Source organism: Nerophis ophidion, linkage group LG25 (assembly GCF_033978795.1).
Source record: "Nerophis ophidion isolate RoL-2023_Sa linkage group LG25, RoL_Noph_v1.0, whole genome shotgun sequence".
In the NCBI taxonomy this organism is placed as follows: Eukaryota; Metazoa; Chordata; class Actinopteri; order Syngnathiformes; family Syngnathidae; genus Nerophis; species Nerophis ophidion.
In genome coordinates this window covers 36,949,914-36,959,236 of record NC_084635.1, presented here as the reverse complement: position 1 = coordinate 36,959,236, position 9,323 = coordinate 36,949,914, and positions in this window count along the sequence as shown.

Below are 9,323 nucleotides of genomic sequence, written 5' to 3'. Positions count from 1 at the left end.
GTGTGCCACGAGGGTGACTACACGGCATTACTTGCTAAATGTACACAGATCTTAGACAAAGGTGTACAAAAAATGTTTGCAGGTATATTAATACGGCCGAGGAGAGAAGGTATTGAATTGTTGAATGTTTTTTTGTGGTTGGAACATTACAAGCTTACGTACATATTTTAATTTTCAAGTTTGTTCACTCCCTGTGTTTAATTGTTGCTGTTTTGTATTTGAAGAGAAAGGAATAATTGCAATAAAAATTAGATATGTTAAAATAAAAGTAAGAAAAAAATGTTTAATGACAGTCAATGAAATAAGACTAAACATAATTAGTAATATATATATATATATATATATATATATATATATATAACACTATTGTACACGAATAATTATATATAAATATATATTTATATATAAAACCCTTTTATATGATTACATTTAAAAAGGATGTTATATATATGTATATGTGTGTGTGTGTGTGTGTGTGTGTGTGTGTGTGTATGTATATATATGTACACATATATATGTATATATATACATCCATCCATCCATCCATTTTCTACCGCTTTTTCCCTTTCGGGGTTGCGGGGGGCGCTGGCGCCTATCTCAACTACAATCGGGCGGAAGGCAGGGTACACCCTGGACAAGTTGCCACCTCATCGCAGGGCCAACACAGATAGATATTCATATATATTTATATAAAATCTTTTTTTCAAATAAATGTTGCTTTTTTTGTCAGTTTCCTCCAGTATCTCTTCATTAATTAAGTCTTAATATATTCATAAATTGAATGAATTATATATATATATATATATATATATACACACTGTATGTATGTTATTTTTTTAATTTTCCTGAAGGAATCAATAAAGTACTATCCATCTATATGTTTGCATAAAAAAATATATATATATATATTATATATGTATTTATAAATAATATATTTTTATACATATATATGTATAAAGAATATATATGTATAAAATATATATGAATATGTATAGTAAATATATATATGTATAATACACATATACATATATATATATATATATATAGTTATTTTTTAAATTTTCTTGACGGAATCAATAAAGTACTATCTATCTATATGTTTGCATTAAAAAAAAAATATATATATATATATGTATTTATAAATAATATATTTTTTATACATATATATGTATAAAAAGTATATATGTATAAAATATGTATATAAATATGTATAATAAATATATATATATATGTATAATATACATACATATATAATTTTTTTTAAGTTTGATTAATTAAGCTGACTATATTAATGTGAAAGTCAGATTCAAACACTGCTGACATCCATTAAACAGACAAGAAGCAAGGAATCATGCAAAGACAGAGTTCAATTTGGACTCACTGAAATCTGCGTTCCTTCCTGTTGTCCTCGGTTTTTTTCCCGTCAATCCTCAGATCCCAGCTGAGCTGAAGAAAAGCAGCTCCTCAATGGTGGATGGTTTGCCATGGTCTTCTGGTTTTACTCACCCAGCTGGAATCCTCAGAGGTGTTAGAATCCAGCTCGAAGGACCAAGAAGATGTCAGGTTCAAACACTGGTGACATCTATTAAACAGACAAGAAGCAAGGAATCTTGCAGAGACAGAGTTCAATTTGGCTCAAATGAGGAGACGTTTTTTGGGCTGTACCCCGTTACAGATCCAAACTACACTCTAAAGTCCAGCCTACGTGCTTCCTCGAGGTCCCTGGTTACATCACTGAAGCTGCCGCTGAAGGAAGGGGGTAATCTCAGCAGCTCCAGTTAGACACAACATATGACTATTGATGAAATACAAAATGTGCTGACACTCTCGATATCGCCCTGTCTCTGCTCGGTCTGCATCACAGTACTCGATGTTCGCCCTTGCCAGTCAGCAGGTTGATAATGGAAACAAACACTGATGCGAGTCGACTGGCTTTGCACAGATGGAAGTACAACTTCAACACAATTGATAATAACTATAGCAACGGCCCTTAAGCATAAGAGTTGTGTGATAATAAATACATAATTATTATAACAATGAAGAGATACTGGAGGAAACTGTTTGACAAGAAAAGCACAATTTATTTAAAAAAATGGATGGGGCATTAATGAAAGACAAGTGTTGGGGAGAGGTAGCGACATGGTAATGTTAGCTGTGATGCTAATGGTGAGGTGAGGGTGGTAATACGAGAGAAAGAAGGTGCGAATCTGCTAACAAATGGAGGAGGAAGTAATTCCCAAGAAAAACAGCAGGGGGTCCATCGTCTGGCGGTGGTTTGACTTCAAGCGGGAATATGTTTCACAATTATGCGGCAAAAGCGTTGCTACAAAAAGTAGCAGCATTGCTAATGTAGCATCATTTGAAAAGTCACCCGCTGGAGAATGAAGAGTGCTTGAAACTCCGCATGTCAACATCTCCGGCTGATGCCACACCAACAAAATACTAAAGCAACTATTTCCAGATCAACACCGTATGAAAAAAAATAGTCAACAACAGAAGGAGATAATGTCCGCAGGACATACACTGTTTGATTTACTATTATGCAGCTCATTTTTATTTGACACTTATTGAAATATCTTGTGTGACATCATGCACAAAAGTGCACTTTATATGTTTAAAACTATTGTAGTGGCGTTCTGTACAAAAAGTGCACTTTAGTGTTGTTTTGGTATGTCATCTTAGTGACATCATGCACAAAAGTGCACTTTATTTGTTTTAAACCATTGTAGTGGCGTTCTGTACAAAAAGTGCACTTTAGTGTTGTTTTGATATGTCATCTTAGTGACATCATGCACAAAAGTGCACTTTTTTTGTTTTAAACCATTGTAGTGGCGTTCTGTACAAAAAGTGCACTTTAGTGTTGTTTTGATACGTCATCTTAGTGACATCATGCACAAAAGTGCGCTTTATTTGTTTTAAACCATTGTAGTGGCGTTCTGTACAAAAAGTGCACTTTAGTGTTGTTTTGATATGTCATCTTAGTGACATCATGCACAAAAGTGCACTTTTTTTGTTTTAAACCATTGTAGTGGCGTTCTGTACAAAAAGTGCACTTTAGTGTGGTTTTGATATGTCATCTTAGTGACATCATGCACAAAAGTGCACTTTTTTTGTTTTAAACCATTGTAGTGGCGTTCTGTACAAAAAGTGCACTTTGGTGTTGTTTTGATATGTCATCTTAGTGACATCATGCACAAAAGTGCACTTTATTTGTTTTACACTATTGTAGTGGCGTTCTGTACAAAAAGTGCACTTTTGTACAGAACGCCCCACAGTACACTTTTTGTACTGTGAGGCGGTTTAGCTCGGTTGGTAGAGCAGCCGTGCCAGCAACTTGAGGGTTGCAGGTTCGATTCCTGCTTCTGCCATCCTAGTCACTGCCGTTGTGTCCTTGGGCAAGACACTTTACCCACCTGCTCCCAGTGCCACCCACACTGGTTTAATATGTAACTTAGATATTGGGTTTTACTTTGTAAACCGCTTTGAGTCACTTGAGAAAAAGCGCTATATAAATATAATTCACTTCACTTTAATTTAGTGTTGTTTTGATATGTCATCTTAGTGACATCATGCACAAAAGTGCACTTTATATGTTTAAAACTATTGTAGTGGCGTTCTGTACAAAAAGTGCACTTTAATTTAGTGTTGTTTTGATATGTTATCTTAGTGACATCATGCACAAAAGTGCACTTTGTTTGTTTTAAACTATTGTAGTGGCGTTCTGTACAAAAAGTGCACTTTAATTTAGTGTTGTTTTGATATGTTATCTTAGTGACATCATGCACAAAAGTGCACTTTATTTGTTTTAAACTATTGTAGTGGCGTTCTGTACAAAAAGTGCACTTTAATTTAGTGTTGTTTTGATATGTCATCTTAGTGACATCACGCACAAAAGTGCACTTTATTTGTTTTAAACCATTGTAGTGGCGTTCTGTACAAAAAGTGCACTTTAGTGTTGTTTTGATATGTCATCTTAGTGACATCATGCACAAAAGTGCACTTTATATGTTTAAAACTATTGTAGTGGCGTTCTGTACAAAAAGTGCACTTTAATTTAGTGTTGTTTTGATATGTTATCTTAGTGACATCATGCACAAAAGTGCACTTTATTTGTTTTAAACTATTGTTGTGGCGTTCTGTACAAAAAGTGCACTTTAATTTAGTGTTTTGATATGTCATCTTAGTGACATCATGCACAAAAGTGCACTTTATATGTTTAAAACTATTGTAGTGGCGTTCTGTACAAAAAGTGCACTTTAATTTAAAGTTGTTTTGATATGTCATCTCAGTGACATCATGCACAAAAGTGCACTTTATTTGTTTTAAACTATTGTGGTGGCGTTCTGTACAAAAAGTGCACTTTAGTGTTGTTTTGATATGTCATCTTAGTGACATCATGCACAAAAGTGCACTTTATATGTTTAAAACTATTGTAGTGGCGTTCTGTACAAAAAGTGCACTTTAATTTAGTGTTGTTTTGATATGTCATCTTAGTGACATCATGCACAAAAGTGCACTTTATTTGTTTTAAACCATTGTTGTGGCGTTCTGTAGAAAAAGTGCACTTTAATTTAGTGTTGTTTTGATATGTCATCTTAGTGACATCATGCACAAAAGTGCACTTTATATGTTTAAAACTATTGTAGTGGCGTTCTGTACAAAAAGTGCACTTTAATTTAGTGTTGTTTTGATATGTCATCTTAGTGACATCATGCACAAAAGTGCACTTTATTTGTTTTAAACCATTGTTGTGGCGTTCTGTACAAAAAGTGCACTTTAATTTAGTGTTTTGATATGTCATCTTGGTGACATCATGCACAAAAGTGCACTTTATATGTTTAAAACTATTGTAGTGGCGTTCTGTACAAAAAGTGCAATTTAGTGTTGTTTTGATATGTCATCTTAGTGACATCATGCACAAAAGTGCACTAATAGCTTGTTTTAAAATGTCTCTGACAATCTTGCACTTTCTGTTTTGAAATGACATGAATGTTTGTGCCACTGCTTAATAACTGTTTAATAAATACACTTTTGCTCAATTGACTTAGTTGTGATTTCCTTCTCTGCATGAAAGTTTAAAAGTAGCATATATGAATGCAGTATGAAGAAGAATGTTGGAATGTAGACACATAGAATCATCATACTGCTGTCATTATATGCATCAAGTGTTCATTCTGTCAGGCTTGGACTTGGTCTTGGGTTGTTTCCCCGAGGTGCAAAGCGAATGGAGTGGAAACGGCGTGAAGGAAGGTACATCTTTATTTTAACACTAAAACTAAAAACAGGGACCAAGAAAAAGTGCGCAACAATGGCGGTACAAAAAACTGGGCTATGAAACAAAAGACTAGCACAAAGGCTATAAACTACAAACATGAAACAAAACCACTTGCGCGGTGGCATGAATAACAAAAACTTACGTGGACAAAATGGTCAGCATTGCAAGGCATGAAGCAGATAATCCAGGTCGTGAAGGAGGTGATGTTGCCAGCCTGGCTAACTGGTAACTGTGGCTTAAATAATGAACATAAGTGAAAACAGGTGTGAGAAAACACAGGTGAACTAATTGGTTGTCATGGTAACAAAAAAGGAACTTAGAGTCCAAAGGGTCAAAAGCACCTGGTATTCCTAGGCAGTCTCCCATCCAAGTCCTAACCAGGCCAGACTCTGCTTAGCTTTGAGAACAGATAAGATCGGGGATGCTCAGGATAATATGGCCACACAAAACTCATGATCAGACATGACAGAAAACTAAATCAGTTGGCATGGTAACAAGACAAACAAGGAAATGCAAAACAGAACTAAATGTCCAAAAACCTAAACATAGCATGACCAAAACAAAACATGAACATTCAAGGCTAAGGCAAAATATGGAGATATATATTATGTATCGCGATATGGCCGAAAAATATCCAGATATTAATAAAAGACCATATCGCCCAGCTCTAGTTGGGAGGAAAGAAATGTTAACAATAAATACAAAATACATTTTAATCTCCTTTTTTGTCATATGCAAATCCATTGTAATCATTTAATATTGTTTTTATTTTTATTTTTTTAGGGCTGTCAAACATATCGATTGAAGGCCTGATTAATCATAAAAAATATCACATTAATCATGTATAGTTTCAGATTAACCACACAATTGGTTTGGAGTTTTATGAAAATATATATATATTTTTTAATGAATTTTTTTAGCCGGTACATTCCTTGTGTCCTGGATGGCAGCGTGTGTTGATACAAGATCAGTCATCAGGTCCCAGAATGTTGTTTTCACAATAAACTCCAACAGGACTTTTAGATCATGCTTTTATTAGCTTTTCAGTAATTACATGATAAAGGCCTACTGATTTACATTTTAAAGGCCTACTGAGATGTTCTTATTTAAACGGGGATAGCAGCTCCATTCTATGTGTCATACTTCATCATTTCCCGATATTGCCATATTTTTGCTGAAAGGATTTAGTAGAGAACATCCACCATAAAGTTTGCAACTTTTGGTCGCTAATAAAAAAGCCTTGCCTGTACCGGAAGTAGCAGACGATGTGGGCGTGACGTCACGGGTTGTGGAGCTCCTCACATCTCAATCAATCAATCAATGTTTATTTATATAGCCTCAAATCACAAATGTCTCAAAGGACTGCACAAATCATTACGACTACAACATCCTCGGAAGAACCCACAAAAGGGCAAGGAAAACTCACACCCAGTGGGCAGGGAGAATTCACATCCAGTGGGACGCCAGTGACAATGCTGACTATGAGAAACCTTGGAGAGGACCTCAGATGTGGGCAACCCCCCCCCTCTAGGGGACCGAAAGCAATGGATGTCGAGCGGGTCTAACATGATACTGTGAAAGTTTAATCCATAGTGGCTCCAAGACAGCAGTGAGAGTCCCGTCCACAGGAAACCATCTCAAGCGGATCAGCAGCGTAGAGATGTCCCCAACCGATACAGGCGAGCGGTCCATCCTGGGTCTCGACTCTGGACAGCCAGTACTTCATCCATGGCCACCGGACCGGACCCCCTCCACAAGGGAGGGGGGACATAGGAGAAAGAAAAGAAGCGGCAGATCAACTGGTCTAAAAAGGAGGTCTATTTAAAGGCTAGAGTATACAAATGAGTTTTAAGGTGAGACTTAAATGCTTCTACTGAGGTGGCATCTCGAACTGTTACCGGGAGGGCATTCCAGAGTACTGGAGCCCGAACGGAAAACGCTCTATAGCCCGCAGACTTTTTTTGAGCTCTAGGAATCACTAATAAGCCGGAGTCTTTTGAAGGCAGATTTCTTGCCGGGACATATGGTACAATACAATCGGCAAGATAGGATGGAGCTAGACCGTGTAGTATTTTATACGTAAGTAGTAAAACCTTAAAGTCACATCTTAAGTGCACAGGAAGCCAGTGCAGGTGAGCCAGTATAGGTATATATGTATGTATATATGTATATAAAGGTATATACAGTATAGGTATATACTGTATGTATGTATATATGTATATAAAGGTATATACAGTATAGGTATATATGTATGTATATATGTATATAAAGGTATATACAGTATAGGTATATATGTATGTATATATGTATATAAAGGTATATACAGTATAGGTATATATGTATGTATATATGTATATAAAGGTATATACAGTACAGGCGTAATGTGATCAAACTTTCTTGTTCTTGTCAAAAGTCTAGCAGCCGCATTTTGTACCAACTGTAATCTTTTAATGCTAGACATGGGGAGACCCGAAAATAATACGTTACAGTAGTCGAGGCGAGACGTAACAAACGCATGGATAATGATCTCAGCGTCTTTAGTGGACAAAATGGAGCGAATTTTAGCGATATTACGGAGATGAAAGAAGGCCGTTTTAGTAACGCTTTTAATGTGTGACTCAAAGGAGAGAGTTGGGTCGAAGATAATACCCTGATTTTTTACAGAGTCACCTTGTTTTATTATTTGGTTGTCAAATAATGAACATTGTTTACAATCATGGCCACCAGCAGCGAGAGCGATTCGGACCGAGAAAGCGACGATTTCCCCATTAATTTGAGCGAGGATGAAAGATTTGTGGATGAGGAAATTTAGAGTGAAGGACTAGGAAAAAAAAGACTACAGTGGGAGTGATTTAGATGTTATTAGACAAATTTACTCGGATAATTCTGAAAAATCCCATATATGCTTATTGAGTTACTAGTGTTTTAGTGAGATTATATGGTCGTACCTGTACAACCTGAAGGTCGGCCCCACACCTTTCTTTAGCACCAGCCCTTCTCTGCCCTTTGCGAGGGACCCTCTTCGAAACACGATCTTTCGAAATGATCGCTGCATGACACGCTGTACTTTGTGTGTGTGGTCCAATCCAACCACGTTCGCTTGACCGCTCTGTTCCATAGTAAAGCTTCACCCTCATCTTTCGGGAATGTAAACAATGAAGCACCGGCTGTGTTTGTGTTACTAAAGGCGGCCGCAATACACCGCTTCCCACCTACAGCTTTCTTCTTTGACGTCTCCATTATTCATGGAACAAATTGCAAAAGATTCAGCAACACAGATATTTATAATACTGTGGAATTATGCGATGAAAACAGACGACTTATAGCTGGGAACGATGCTGGAACAAAATGTCCTCTACAATCCGCGACGTTTCAGCATGATACTTGGGCGGGAAATGTAAAATTGTAATTTAGTAAAGTAAAGCGGCCGTATTGTCATGTGTTGCAATGTTAATATTTCATCATTGATATATAAACTATCAGACTGTGTGGTCGCTAGTAGTGGCTTTCAGTAGGCCTTTAAGTGAAAAAAACATGTTATAAAATGTTTGTGCATGACATTGAATTTGTGTCTTTCTGTAGGTTCATGTAACTTTTGGAAGCAAGTAATTGACAGAATAATCACGATTCGTTTAAATTCAAAACTGCTTTTAATCTGTTTTTTTTTTAATTCATCATAAGGGCTACTTTTATGCATTTGTTTAATTTCTTTAGCACCAGCCCTTCTCTGCCCTTCGCAAAGGACCCTCTTCGAAACACAATCTTTCGAAATGTTTGCTGCATAAACACTGTACTTTGTGTGTGTGGTCCAATCCAACCGTGTTCGCTTGACCGCTCTGTTCAGTAGTAAAGCTTCGCCGTCATCTTCCGGGAATGTAAACAATGAAACACCGAAATACCGAAATACATTGCTTCCCACCTACAGCTTTCTTCTTTGATGTCTCCATTATTCATTGAACAAATTGCAAAAGATTCAGCAACACAGAAGTCCAGAATACTGTGGAATTATGCGATGAAAACAGACGACTTATAGCTGGGAACAGTGCTG